Source organism: Streptopelia decaocto (assembly GCF_964273445.1).
Source record: "Streptopelia decaocto genome assembly, contig: HAP1_SCAFFOLD_111, whole genome shotgun sequence".
Lineage (NCBI taxonomy): Eukaryota > Metazoa > Chordata > Aves > Columbiformes > Columbidae > Streptopelia > Streptopelia decaocto.
Window position 1 is genome coordinate 135,547 of NW_028116450.1, and position 14,062 is coordinate 149,608.

Consider the following 14,062-nt stretch of genomic DNA (forward strand, 5'->3'; position numbering starts at 1 on the left):
TCCGTGCTGCAGGACGCCTGGGATGCCCTGGGCAGCAGCAGAGGCTGAGCTGGTGCTCCTGTGGAGCTGGCAGGAGCACAGTGGGGGGCTCTGGGCTGTCTTGCTCAGCTGTGGCTGCTGCGGGCCTGGCTGACCCCCAGCGCTGGAAAGCATGGTGGGATGGAGGGTCCTGCTCCTCGGGGGTGTCCTGCAGGATTCCTTGGTGCTGGCACCCAGAGGGTCTCCGGGCCCCTCTCTCCACAGGGAACAAGGCCTCATGGCTTTTGGGGCCGGTACCTGTCTCCTGGTGGTGCGATTGTCAGCAGCGTCGACACCACCTCCCCAGGGCACTTGTCAGCCAAGGGGACAATTAGGGACTCCACACTCTGCTGGGCTGGTGCCGTGCTGATGCACTCCAGGGTTCTATAGATGCAGCTCGTGATCTTTGACACCTGGAGGAGACACAGGTGAGGATGGTGCTGCCACTGGAGTGCAGCCATTTCCTCATCTGTCCTTCCCATCCCTCTCTGCCGCCTCCATGTGGCTTCATTTTACTGGGATTTGAGAGGAAGAGATGGATGGAGGGAGGAACAAGGCCTGACAGGGCTGAAGGGCAGGACAATCCAGCCAAAGGCCACTTACATCCACCAGCCAGAAATCGCAGTCTCTCTTGACCATGTCCAGCATGTTTCTGGCCGCCTCCTTGCCAAAGGTGCTGGAGTCGTTCATGGCCTCAATGAACACCAGGACCATGTCTGTCCTCTCAGAAGGCTGGAGGTGTTCTGCAAAGAGCTAAGGGAGGAAGGGAGGCAGTGAAGCCAAGTCACACCAAGTGCCCCGGTGTTGCTGCGTGGCCGGGCAGTGCCAGCAGCCCTGCAGAGCCGCCCGGCAGTGCTGCGGCAGTGCCCGCAGCAAAGCTGGCAGCAGGGGCGGCAGTGACTGCTGGGGAGAAGAAGAGAGGCCCGGGGTGAGGGGGGAGGGTTGGGGTCCTGGGCACAGGCTGCTGGCCCTGCCATGAACCAGGGCTTGCTGGTGGCCAGCAGGACTGGGGCTGCTGCTGGGACACTGGAGAGCAGCCCTCGCATCGCCCCTGCTCAGGGACAGCAGGAACCGTCTCAGCAGGGACAGGGAGGCCACGCCAGCCCCTTGATTGTGGAGGCCTTTGTTCACATGAGTCCCCTGCTGGTGCCACCAACAAGAGTGCCAGCAGGAGCTCTTTACCATGACGTCAGGTTTTAGCCAGTCCTCAGAGGAGCTGTCGGGATCTTCCAAGTGGGGCTGTCGTGCTTGATTCCTCCTGTCTAAACAGCAGGGAAACATAGAGAACTCAGTAAAGTACAGCAGCTTCGTCAGCAAGCTTCCCAAAGCACCCCGAGATCTGCCCTCATGATGGCAGGGCATAAGTGGTCAAGGAGAATTCTGGAGGGCATCAGGAACAGCTTCTTGCTACAAGCACTGGAAGCTCTAGCCAGGAGGACTCAGTGATAGACCTGCTCTTCACTGGCAGGAAAATCATGGCTTTGGGTTACGGCAATCAGCCGTATGTTTGGGTCTGGGAACCACAGAACAGCGGGCTTCAGGATCCCTAAAGGAGGGAGGAAGAGAGCAGCAGAGAACAGATCCCAGACTTTGGGAGAGCGCTCAGCTGCTGCAGCAAATGGCAGCTGGGATGCTACGGGAAGCAGCTGGGAAGGACAAAGGAGGTGAGGAACAGGAGCAGACCCATCGGGAGATGTCTGTGTGTAGAGGGATCGAGCCCAACACAACTTCTCTTACTGTTTTGTCCAGCCAAGAAGACAGCGAGGTGCTGCACTGCATCTCGAGCCAGAGTTCTTGCCTCTTCCCAGGAATGTTGGAAAAGGAGGAGATGCCCCAGCAGCTGTCCCAGCTCTGGGATCTGGATGTCTCTATAGCTGACAGGGCCGTGTATGTCTGTCCTAGAGCCGCACCAGGCCTGGGCGAGGGAGACAGAACAGCAGGAGGGTTGAGGGCAGGCGGCTGTGCCAAAGCCCTGAACCCAAGCGCGTGTCCAGGGCTCCGTGGGCAGGCAGGACTGTCCAGGGCCATGCCGGTCACAGCTCCCAAAGCAGCTGGGTGGGCAACAGCCCCATGTGGGGAGAGCTGCAGGCTGCTCTGGGGTGCAGGGATGGGCAGACAGTCTGGCCGGAGGGTGCCTGGTTCCTTACCCCCAGTGTGGGATTCTCAGCCAACATGAAGCTCAGCCCCTCAATCCTCCCCACGGCCCTCTGCCGCACATGTTCTCTCTCGGAGCTGCTCAAAGTCAAGAGCATCTGGGAAGAGAGAAGCTGCTGGTGAGCCCTGGGAGCCGCCACCACTCCAGCAGAAGCAGCACCGCTCAACTCTTGTGCTGGACTGGCCCACTCCATTAAGGGTTCCCCAGGACTCGACCAAAACCTGTAGAGAGGCTCTTGCTCTTGCTCTGTGGCCAGGCAGGAAGGCAGATGCCACCCTCTGCGGCCACTGTGCTGCGGAAGAGCCTGGAGGGCAGCCCCTGGTTCCCCGGGGAGGTGGGCACCCTCCCGGCAGCGCTCTCTGCACGGCACGGGGTGGGACTGTCCGCTCCAGAGTGGACACCCCGTCCCTCAGGGTGAGGAACAGCCCTTGCGAAGCCCAGACTTTGCACACACAGACCTGGAAGATATTGTGCAGCAGCTCGCTGACTCTGGAGGCACGAGAGTTGAGAAGCAACGCCTGCAGCATGTTGTCCATGGACCGCATGGTCTGCAAGAACACAGCGGGTTGTGGTCATGTTTCCTGCCACCCCTCTCACTCCCAGGAGACTGATCTGAACTCCCAGCACTGAGGAACGACTCCCGCACTGCTGCGCTGTGCCCGGGAGAGACCCAGGGGCAAACAATCTGCTCTGGGCAGAGCAGCCTGCGAAACTGGACATGGCCAGGCCCACAGGCAGGGGACAAAGGGATGAACATGGGACAGCAGAGCTGAGACCCTGCCCTGCCTTGTATCTCTGGTTCTATCGTGGCACGGGGTGGTTGTGGAGCAGACAGAGGGACCGGGGGCTCCTGTAGCTCACGCAGCACTTACTTCTAAGTAGAGGTAATGGTCCATGTCCTCCACTTCTGGTGGAAGCAAGAAGACACTGGAGAAGCAGGCTTGGAGCAGCCTTGTCTCCTTGCCCTCCAGCACCCTCTCCACTGCGCTGCAAAGAGAGAGAGCAGCCAGCCGCATGCTGGTACCTGGAGCAGCGCCTCGAGGCCTCGTGCAGGCGTCCCCGGGAGGGATGGGCAGGTACCTCAGTTCGGCAATGGCACGCATGGCGATCTGCCGCAGAGCCGTGCGCAGTTGGTCCCTGGGCTCCTCTTCCAGCAGCACCTGCAGAGCACAGCTGGGATGGGACCTGCAGCTGCCAGCACCCAGCGCCACCAGCCCCCCGGCCCTGCCCAGCGCTGTCCTCACAGGGTGCCGGTGCCGCAGTCCTCGACCCCTTCCCCAGAGCCGCCAGGTATCCCCTCACCTCGATATTCTCTGCCAGCTCGTATCTCCGGCAGAAGACATCTAGGCCCCTTGGTGAGCAGTGGCGCCTGCTGGTGTCACACAGGTCACGGATGTCCATAAGAAACCCAATCTTGTGGCTTTCCTCCTGGCAGCCGGGGAGCAGAGAGGCAAACAGGGAGCGTGAGATGGGGACACGTGGCCAGCGGCACCGCAGCATGGGGGTGCAGTGCCCATTAGAGACCTGGGAGCAGCAGCTCTGCCCAGCCAGCACCCTCCAGCACCCGCAGCAGAGCCCCTGTCAGCAGATGCCGGCACAGCCACCTTTAAAGTGGCTGCGGTTACCTTTTCTGGGCTGCCGAGAAAGGACACGATGGAGTCCATGTATCCCTTTAGAAGTCCGTTCACAGGTAACGCATCGGCATCTAATAGAGGGGGAGAGCAGGGAGAGCTGCAGAGAGGGTTTGCAGGCAGGACAGAGCAGAAGGAGCTCTGCCCCCCATCCAGCCGCACACCCCCTGCTCTGGCACAGTCTCCCCGTGCATGTCAGGGTGCCCGGCAGACGGGCTGCAATGCTGCAGCCAGGCAGGACGGGGAAAGTGCCCAGTGCAGCGGGTGAGGAACTCGCTTCAGACGGGCAGGAAAGGTCCCCGTCCCACAGCACGGCTGCCTCCTGCCCGCCCAGCTGCCTCTCACTGCCCGTGCCCTGCAGCAGGAGCTGGGTCCCCTCTGCCCGCAGAGGCTGTGCTGGGGCCGGCTCCCAGCTCGGAGTGGCCCTGGGCTTCAGGCAGCATCATGGCCAACACCTGTGGAACCCCCCTGCCAGTGTGCAGAGAAACGTGGTCTTGGTGTTGAGCAGGGAGCGCTCGCTGGCCCCCGCCCTGCCCAGACAATCAGGGCCCCTCACTCACCCATCTCCAGGTCCTGGGCCATGCACAGCTCCTGGGGCTCTGCTGGAGAGCTGCTCTCCTGGGGAGCCCTGTCCTCCTCCAGGGCCACCACGGGGCAGGTGAGGTGTTTGTCTGCCATCTCGTGGGTTTGGGGAAAGAGGTATGGGTGAGGAATGGGGAAGACTTGGTGAAACACCACGAGTCTGCCAAGGGCAGCCGGGAAAGACGTGGGCTGCACTTGAGGAGTCCTCAGCACAAGGCTGCCGGGGGCAGAGGGGAGTCTGCCGGGGCAGCTAAAGTGAGGGTGTGGTTGGACTCGATGATCTTAAAGGTTCGCTTCCAACCAAAAAGATTCTCTAAATCTCAAACTCAATGAAAGACGTGGGCTACGCTCGGGGGCTCTCGCCAGCTCCGTGCTCGCACCCTGTCTCGTCACCGTCCTGCCGGACAGTGTGGGCTGGGGCTGCAGCTGCGCTGAGCACAGGCAGGGCAGTGGGTGTCACAATGTGAGGTCACAAAGGGCCCCACTGTGACCCTGCGCCTGGGGAGCGAGGGGCAGCATGTCCCGTTGGGAGGAACAGGCCAGTTCAGCCCTGGGCACCTGGGTGCTCTCAGGTGTCTCCAGGTCCCCCTTTGCCCTCATGTCCCCTCGGGACTGCCCTGTTGCCCTGTGGTATGTTCCAGAGCCCCGTGTTCACCTGACTGGCTGATCTGAACAGCAGTGAAGCTGCTCCTTTAGCGGGTTTGTAGAGATTTCTAGGGAATTCCAAGGGTGGGCAGCAGAGGGGATGGGCTTTGTGTGCTGTCTCACCGCTTACAGAAGCTCTCAGTGGCTTGAGGATAAACTGACCATATAACCAAGTGACAAACTGTTGGAGCGGGCAGAGCACAAAAGGAGGAATCCAGGTGGTGGGGGATGAAAAAGGTGGAAAGGCTGAGGTACTAAATGCCTTCTTCACCTCAGTCTTTAACAGTCAGAACAGTTGTGCTCCAGGTACCCGGCCCCTTGAAGCAGAAGACAGACATGGGGAGCAGAGTGAAGCCCCAATGATCCAAGGGGAAATGGTTGGCAACCTGCTACACCACTTGGAAACCCACAAGTCTGTGGGGCCAGATGGGATACACCCGAGGGTTCTGAGGGAACTGGCAGAGGGGATCACTGAGCCACTTTCCATTATTTACCTGCAGGAGGGCAAGAGACACAGAGAATATCGCTGTTTTCCCTTATTAAACTCATCAGTGGCCACACAGTGACTTTGTTTCTCGTTTAACTGTTCCTGCAGTAGTAACAGCTCATTATGGGGCCCTTGAATTGCCTTACAGGTCTGGGCTGAGTTTTGATCTGGACTGTTGCTGTGCTTGGAGGCTGCTGTCCTTGCAGAGAAGATGAACTCACTTCTGCCACCTTGCCTGGCAGTTTATTCCATCTATGTCACAGCTCTGTCTGCGGCGCTGACAGCTCCAGCTCCCCCAATCAGGTCCCTGGCTGAGGACATTGCCTCACATCTGGGCTGAGCCACCCCAGCTGTGGCACCAGCCCAGCTCTGACCTGGCACAAGGAAACCTGGTACCAAGTGTCCAAGAGCCCATGTGTGCAAAGGCTTTGAATCAGAGCACAGACATGACATGGCCAAAGATTGATGAATGTCTCTCTAGACCTAGGAGTATAAAACCAGAATAAAATTACTAAATCCATTCAACTGAAGATATTCCTCCTTCAGCTTGGAGAAATTAGATCCTTTGCTGTAACCTTCCTGGTGTCCTGTCTAATGATGGGACAAGAAGAGATGATTTTCATACCAGTTTATTTTCTAAGAGGAAGAATATAATGCTGGCAAGAAGCGTCTGTGCAGAGGAGAGAGAATCAACATCACTGATTACTTGAAGCTGTTTGAAAGGTTGTGTCCCCGGAGCCCCAGGGACACCTGGAGGGAGCCCAGAGGGGACAGAGAAAGGGACATCATGGGCTGCTCCTGTGCTGCTGAGCTGGGCTGGGCTCCTGGGACACAGGGAGCTCATGGAAGCGGCAGCGCTGCAGAGAGACAGCTCTGCCCAGGAGCAGCTCCTCTGCAAAGCGCAGCAGGGCTGAGGGCTCTGCCTGCAGCACCGAGGGCACAGGAGCCAGGCAAAGAGAGGTTAAAGACAACATGGGGTGGAGGATGCTGAGAGATCAGTGGGAGACAAATCTTCACAGCCCTGAAAAGAGTAAGTCTCTGGCCATAGCCCAATTCAGCTCCAGTTCCTGGAGAGATGCTAAAGCTGGAACATTCCACAAGCTGTGGCATCTGTCAGGAGGGACGTTGCAGTTTCTCCAGTGTAGAGAAAACATTATATAGAGGTGAGTTTCTCTGCTGCACCTTCAGAGGGACATTTCTAATGGGCTCTTTCAAGGAGAAGGTAAAGGAAGGGGTTACAGTAAAGCTAAGGAGCTTTCCCAAGTCCTTATTTTCAATTTCTTTCTCTTGGGGAATTTGAGAGGAGAAATGGAAGAGTAGCTCTCATACTTGAACAAATCACTGAGACCACTCAGCTGTAACTTCAAGCAGTTAGTAGGTCTGATAGGAGCCTCCTGATGAGCCTTCATCCACTCCTCTGCCCATGGACAGATGCAGCATCGCCTTTGCTGGACCCAGCAGGATCACCCACCTGTCTTTGTTTTCAACCTGCAAACAGGAAGACGCTGCCAAGCAGTGCCCTGCAAACAGGCAGGTGTCTGTAGGGCCAGGGGGAGGGCACAGAGTTTGGGATGGGGTCTGTGAGTACAGACAGGGAATCACCTCCCAGGAGGAAAATCTCCTGGCAGCAGGGACATGATCTGGGAAGGAGGAGAAAAACCAGAGCTCTTGTGGGAGGGAGGATGTAGAAATCTCTGATTGATCCCCTGCAGTGCAGATCCCTCCTGTGAGCAGCCCCCTGGCCTCCTGTCCCACCCAGCAAAGCCTCTGCCATCAGGGCCGGGGGCTCCAAGGCATGAAGCAGCTCCTGTGCAGATAGAGCTCCAGTTCCTCTGCAGAGCACAGGGGCTGAGAGCAGCTGCCTGGCAATGTTGGTGTCTGGGAGGTTGCTGCACAGCTGGGGAAGGGTGACGCTGTCTGAGTGCCCGGCTGCCTCTGCCCTGGCCTCTCTCACACCCACCCTCACCGCATTTTCCTTCTTGCTCCCCTGCTCTGGGTCACAGCTGTTGGGATGTTGTTCTTGCTGTCAGGCTCTCTGGGGATGGCAGTTTCAGCTGCAGAGTCACAGCCTGATCTTGTGGGTCCTTTCCTGCAGATGTGTCCATGGGAACACATATCCCAGCTTTGCTCTGACCTGTGGGGTGTGGGCAATGAAGTCTGTGAGGCTGAACAGCAAACTGAGACTCCCTGAATCAAATGCTATCAGGACACTTTGCTATCTCCTTGAGGTTTCCTTCCAAGCTGTGAGTTTCCCTCCAGGATACAAACCTGTCCTACAACATCTTTGTATTATCTCAATACCCAGTGGAGAACCACAGAGATCCTACAAGAAAGAAAATATTGCTGGGTTTGTGAAATGAGCCATGTGTGTCCTGGGCTAAACGTGGGGTGCTGAGACCTTAGAAAACAGTGAGATGTGTAGTGGTCTGAGGTGGATATGTGTACGCTGGCCCAATAAAGTGAACTATGCTCTATCACTCACATTGAGTCGTCTCAGCTTGTTCCTCCACCGCTCGCAAGCTTTGTTTTGGAAGACATCGGATTTGGGATGGTAAGGAAGCTGTAACTACTCCCGGGCCGGGAGGGGGGGCGGGGCCCGGTGGCGGGCGCGGAAGGGATTGGCTCCTGTGCGGGATGGGCAGGGCCACGCTGCAGAAGCGCGTGGGCCGAGGAGCGCTGAGGGACCTCAGGGAGGAGATGGCGTCGGGGAGGCTGCAGTGGGCAATGCTGAGGTAGCTCAGGACGGGATGGCACTAAGGTTGGTTTCAAAGGGAAATGCTGAGGTACCTTGAGGAATGGATGCTGGGCTGGGAACTATGAACACATCAGATTGGTTAAGAGAGTGTTCATGACAGAAATTTGTGCAGTAAAGTATTCCAGCAAAGAGAGGGAGAAGAGCAAAACAGATCAGGCCTCCTAGGACGCCTGCAGGTTTGGGGACAGGGATGACGAGGTTGTTAATCCGGTCCTAACTATTTCTTTCTCTGTCCCTCTCTTGCAGCACCTGACTGAATGGAGCAGCAAGTGGACGGGAAGTTCCTGCGCCACACACAGATCACATTTATTACTCTCGCCCTCAGAGACCCGGAGATCCAAACCATTCGCATCGTGCCTTGAAGCAGCCTGTGCTCATGCGCTTCTCCCGGGGAGAAGGCAGAATGGCAGTGACTGGCCACGTTAAGCCACAGGGTGCACACTCTGCAGCTGTCAAGCCCAGCTCTGCATTAGCTCACACCTGCGATTTTGCGCCGCACACGCAGATTTGAGTTGTCGCTGGTTGTTGCAGCATTTGGCTTTGGTGAGGACAGCGTGTGTTTGTCAGCAGTTGGTGTAGGTGGAATCTTGAGGAGAAAGCGATATTTCCGTGCCAGAACTGGTTGGTGTTTGCATGGTATTGTGGCGGTTGTTCCCGCAGGCGATCAGTGCTGGAGTATTATTGCAGGATGAGGGCATTTTGGAGGCTTGTCTGTGAGATGCACTCAAGGCAGCAGTTGAAAGCGAAAGGCTGAGATTTGGAGAGTTTGTCGGTTGGTTTTGGACGGTTGTCAGTTGAAGAGTTGGCTGTTTGCAGGTGAGGTGTAGGCAGAGGGTGAAGCTGACTTTGCCTGGGCGGCGCAACTGGCTGGGTGTGCAGAGCTGAGGAGAGCGGGCTGCTGCGGGGGACCCTAAAGCTGGAGAACCAGCCGGCAGCTCCAGACGCTCCCGCTGCCGGGCAGGGCTGTGCAGGCCAGTGCCCTGGGGCACAGCGACGTGACCCTCCGCAAGTACCGAAGAGCAGGTGAGGACCGCGGGCATTTGTACTGAGCTGTGACATCTCTAACCCGTGACATTGGGGTCCAGCAAGTACCAAAGAGCAGGTGAGGACTGCGGGCATTTGTACTGAGCTGTGACATCTCTAACCCGTGACATTGGGGTCCAGCAAGTACCAAAGAGCAGGTGAGGACCGTGGGCATTTGTACTGAGCTGTGACATCTCTAACCTGTGACATTGGGGTCCAGCAAGTACCAAAGAGCAGGTGAGGACCGTGGGCATTTGTACTGAGCTGTGACATCTCTAACCTGTGACATTGGGGTCCAGCCTGAGCAGGGCACGTGCGGAAGCTGTGCTGCAGCGGAGGGCAGAGCTGAGGGGAAGGGCTGTGCGAGGGGCTGGTGCCAAGGTAAGGTGGGCGCGCTGTGGGGTGTGGGGAGGTGTCAGCCCCGGACTCAGCCCCTGGGCTGGTGTAGCTCAGTCCTCCATGTGTTTCTCTTCAGGGGGAGCAGCGTGCAAAGGAAAAGCAAGGAAGGAGGTGAACCTGTGAGGAAGAGTGATGGATAAAGAGGGTTGGAGCGCACCTGCCAGTCAAGAGGGATCAAGAAAGAAGACACCGGTGGTGGAACCACAGGTCAGGAGAGCTCAAGGAGGGAGAAAGGTGATTGTGGCCGTATGGGTTTTTCTAGCTCACACACCAATGAAAAGAGTTTGGATAATAAAAGAAATGTATGCAAAACCAATAATTAAAGGCAGAGAATGTTTATATGCTATGTATGGGGTAGACCTGAAGGTATATTTCTTCCTACAACAAAGGAGAATTCACAATGGTAATTAACTGAAGATGTGAATTTCCAGATTGCATTGGCAACATACGCAGGGAACATATCAGTTTATTACCCTCAGCATAAACTGTGGGCTGAAATTGGTAATTTAGTGTTGTACAGCAACTTCTGCTGTCAGCAACGACCAGTAAGCGACAAGACTGTATTTACTGATGCCTCTGGTTGCTCACGTAAAGTTGTAATGACGTGGCTAAACTCAGATACCCAGTGCTGCAAACACAAGGTAGAAAAAGAGACCAAGGGTCAAACAAGTTCTTGAGCTGACAGCTGTTAGGATCGCTTTGAGGTGTTCTGTAACAAACCTTTGAATGTTGTAACTGGCTCATATAATGCAGCTGGCGTACTTAACCGCCTGGAAGCTTCTTTTCTTAAGGAAGAGGATAATCCTCTTTTGATGGCTGAATTGAGAATGCTATGGTTTCTAATAGATCATAGACATCATGGTTATTATGCAATGCACACCCGCTCTCGCACTGCCCTTCCAGGACCGTTTGTGCAAGGCAATAGGAGGGCTGATGCACAAGCTGTGCCTCTCACTGTGCCTAAAGCCTTGGAGCAAGCTATATTATCACATAAATTCTTTCACCAGAGTGCAAAGGCGTTAAAACGGCAATTACAAATTACAGTGGAACAAGCCAGGAGCGTTCTTTTGTCCTGCCCTGATTGCCAACAGTTGGCACCCATGCCATCCACAGAGGGTGTTAATCCAGGAGGGATTACTGCCAATGAAGTACGGCCAGCGGATGTAACGCATTGTTCTGAGTTGGGTAAATACGTACGTGTTTCTGTAGACGCTCATTCCAGATTTCTCGTTGCTGCTGCACGCGCTGGTGAAAGAACACGAGGCGTCTGTAACATTGGTTGACATGTTTTGCTGTTGGAGGAGTTCCACAATATGTAAAAACAGAGGAAAGCGGAACGCACGCTCAATTAGAGGAGGGATTCCCCAAGTGCCCAGTGCGCTGTAATAAAAGTGCCTGCTTTTTAACACTTTCAAAACAGTGTTAAAGAGTCTGTTTGCCAACTTTTCAGTATCGTTTTCTGGCGACGAGGATGGGATAATCTGCCTGACCTCCCGTGGATCCCAGGATCTCTGGGACCTTGTGCCAGCACTGGGGAAATCCTGGAAGGGACCACGGATCCTCAGACCAGCTCGGGACGCGGGTAAAAGCCATCAATGAGATAAGGCACTTTCATTGTCTGGTTGGGTTGGCAGCTGCCTGCGCGAGACGTGGGCGACACCAGCGCGTTGGGTCTGCGTATTCGCGTCTGCACATTTTGTAAACTGGGTAACTTAAAAAAAAGAAAGAAAGAAAAAATTAAAGAGAAAAGTGAGAAAACAATAAATAAAAGAGAAAAACGAGGGAACAGTAATTTGATAAAGGTACCATTAGTGATTTTGCGGTTTGTGCCTTAGCAATTGTATAATTGTTTGTGTCTTTAGTGGTTTGTTGTTGTTGTTACTTGTGTCTTGGGTGATTTTATAGTCCAGTACTTACGGTTCACCAATTGTCTGTTGTTGTGATTGTGAAGTAGGTAGTGGACAATCGGCAGGAGGATTCGGGAGAAATCCCCCCCGGGCTGTGTTTTCTGACATTGGAAAAGGATCGTTTGCTGTTCAACAGGGCGTCAACCAGGGAGAATCTGATTGAATATTGTAATTAATGGCGGCCACTGTAAATAATATTAATATGCTGCGCAGGTCTAGGTGGGTATACTTTGAGATGTATAGTATAGTAATGCGCTACATGTAATATATAGTAAGATATATATTTTAAATCATATATTGCCTATTACATAAGTCATATTACACAATACATAGTGTTACTTATGCATTGTATTTATCCCCTTCAGATCCATTTGTTTTGAAAAAGGATAATCAGGGAAAGAAATGGAAACCAGTAAGAGGTTTGTTGAAGAACAGCTATTGGTGTAGAATACACAGAGAACATGAGATCAGAATTGTCCCTCGGTCAGTCCAGGGTGGGATCCTGATATCCTTATATCGGGGGACAGGCTGAATTGGTATGGACAGTGCATTTTATATGGGATTAGACACGCTGTGCCTAAAGCTGTAAATACGCCGAAACCTTCTGAGATTAAACAGGATCGTGAGGAGTCTCCCACTGAGTTTTTACACCATCTTAAACTGACAGCTCAGTAATATATTAATATAGGTCCTGACTTGGAGAACAGAGAATGAGAATTCTTAGTTGACTGGGAGCTCATTATTCTGTGTTAAACACTATGCAGGGAATATTAAGTAGCGATTCTGTAATGGTTATGGGTGCCACAAAAATTGCAAAACACGGCCCTTTAACCCGCTGCTTAGAATGTTTGTATGTGGAGTCTGGTACTTATTGATTGTGTACCATGGGTCTTATCTTGTGCACAACGAATGGTTGAAAAAAGCTTTAATGGTGCAATGGCTGTGCAGTTACACGCTGCTGTGGCTGCAATTGTTAAACAAAGAAGGGGAGATGTGGCAGGGTTGTGACATCTGGCCTGTGAGATACTGCAAGAGTCACAGTGTGAGAACAAGCGCTGGTGGAATAACACAAGCAGCAAGGACTGTGTGGGACATGAACCATCAGGGACAGAGGGACTGATATGGGGTTGGTACATCAGGGACAGAGGGACTGATATGGGGTTGGTACATCAGGGACAGAGGGACTGATACAGGATTGGTACATCAGGGACAGAGGGATTGATATGGAATTGGTACATCAGGGACAGAGGGATTGATACCCGATTGGTACATCAAGGACAGAGGTACGCGATGTTTCAAATGCAAACCTGAGTTTGTATTAAACGTCTCTCTACATCTTAAACAGAGTCTGTGCCTCATTTGCTACACCCCTTTATCTGTTTCCCAAATTACAATTTAGACTGTATTTACCGTTGTAAAAACAAAGCTTTCCCCCCCCTTAATTTTTGTCACGTGTTGTAATTAGAATTAATAGAGATATTGGAGCCCGTCCTAGCTAAACTGGAAAAAAGACAGCAGCCATGTGTATTTTTAAGTAAAGATTAAATCAAATCTGCTAGCTCATTATCTTTAAGTGTTTTACTGTGATCACCTCCCTCCCAAGGTTTTGTGTCTGTTGTATCAAGGCCTGACACCCACGGCCACAGTGGATGAATCACCGTGGGCACAACACCAGAACCCGCCTGTTTGTGTCCAGGATATCCACTCCAGCAGACGCTTCTTAGTAAAAGAGCACATCATGGAACTGAAAAAAACATCTAATGGTGTTTATGCACATTCACTGCTCTTTTTTTCTGCTTTATACCCATTGTAGCTTTTCAAAATTAAACAGTTTGAAAAGGATTTTTGTTTTGGCTCTGCACACGGAGCCTGATTTTCCTTCTCTAGGGCCTTTTACCCGGTTCACCACACTCGTGTGATCATTGCGCTGCACGTGGGCAAAATCAGCCGTGCCCTGTGTTTCTCCTGTAAAATAGTAAGAACGATAATATAGTCGTGCCAGGAATTGCCTTCACAGTGAATATTTGAAGGAACCACTGCTAATGTATTTTTAATTGGTACTTGCATTATGGATTAGATGCAACAAAAATCCATACTTTCATTTATCCTTTGTAATACAAGAGATGGCTGAACTTTTCTATAGCAGATTCAATCACTTGTTGTAAAGCAATGAACTAAATAACTTAGGCTTTTTGTATGGATAAACAACGTTTAATCCAATTCCTTAATTGTATTCCTTAAACACTTGTTCGTTAGAGCATAAGCAAAACAGCGCTGGGTGTGTGGGGGATTCGCTCCGCCCAACACGCACACCTTTAAACAGTAAGAGGTGTGCTTAAATACAGTAAGGTGTTACATATTCATAATGACCCCAGGAACGCCTCTACATATTCATAACCTTTCCCGCTTCTTATTAAAATGAGTTTCAGAGAACCATTTCCATAGTCTCCTCCTTGACCC

The 14,062-nt window shown here is 53.2% G+C and overlaps 1 protein-coding gene and 2 long non-coding RNA genes across 3 annotated transcripts in view; 2 read left to right on the top strand and 1 right to left on the bottom strand.

Moving 5' to 3' along the window:
- Positions 1-14,062, top strand: part of LOC309452197 — a 248,096-nt gene that overhangs the window by 111,629 nt on the left and 122,405 nt on the right. The gene's annotated exons all lie outside the window — the stretch shown is intronic.
- Positions 1-14,062, top strand: part of LOC309452191 (olfactory receptor 14A16-like) — a gene marked incomplete at its 5' end in the record, with an annotated part of 82,187 nt that overhangs the window by 5,131 nt on the left and 62,994 nt on the right. The window lies entirely within an intron of this gene.
- On the bottom strand, positions 3,060-3,873 carry LOC309452193. Its single transcript, XR_014186458.1, has 3 exons — positions 3,799-3,873; positions 3,556-3,601; positions 3,060-3,150 (listed from the first exon to the last, which is right to left on the bottom strand). It is a non-coding gene; the product is annotated as an uncharacterized lncRNA (long non-coding RNA).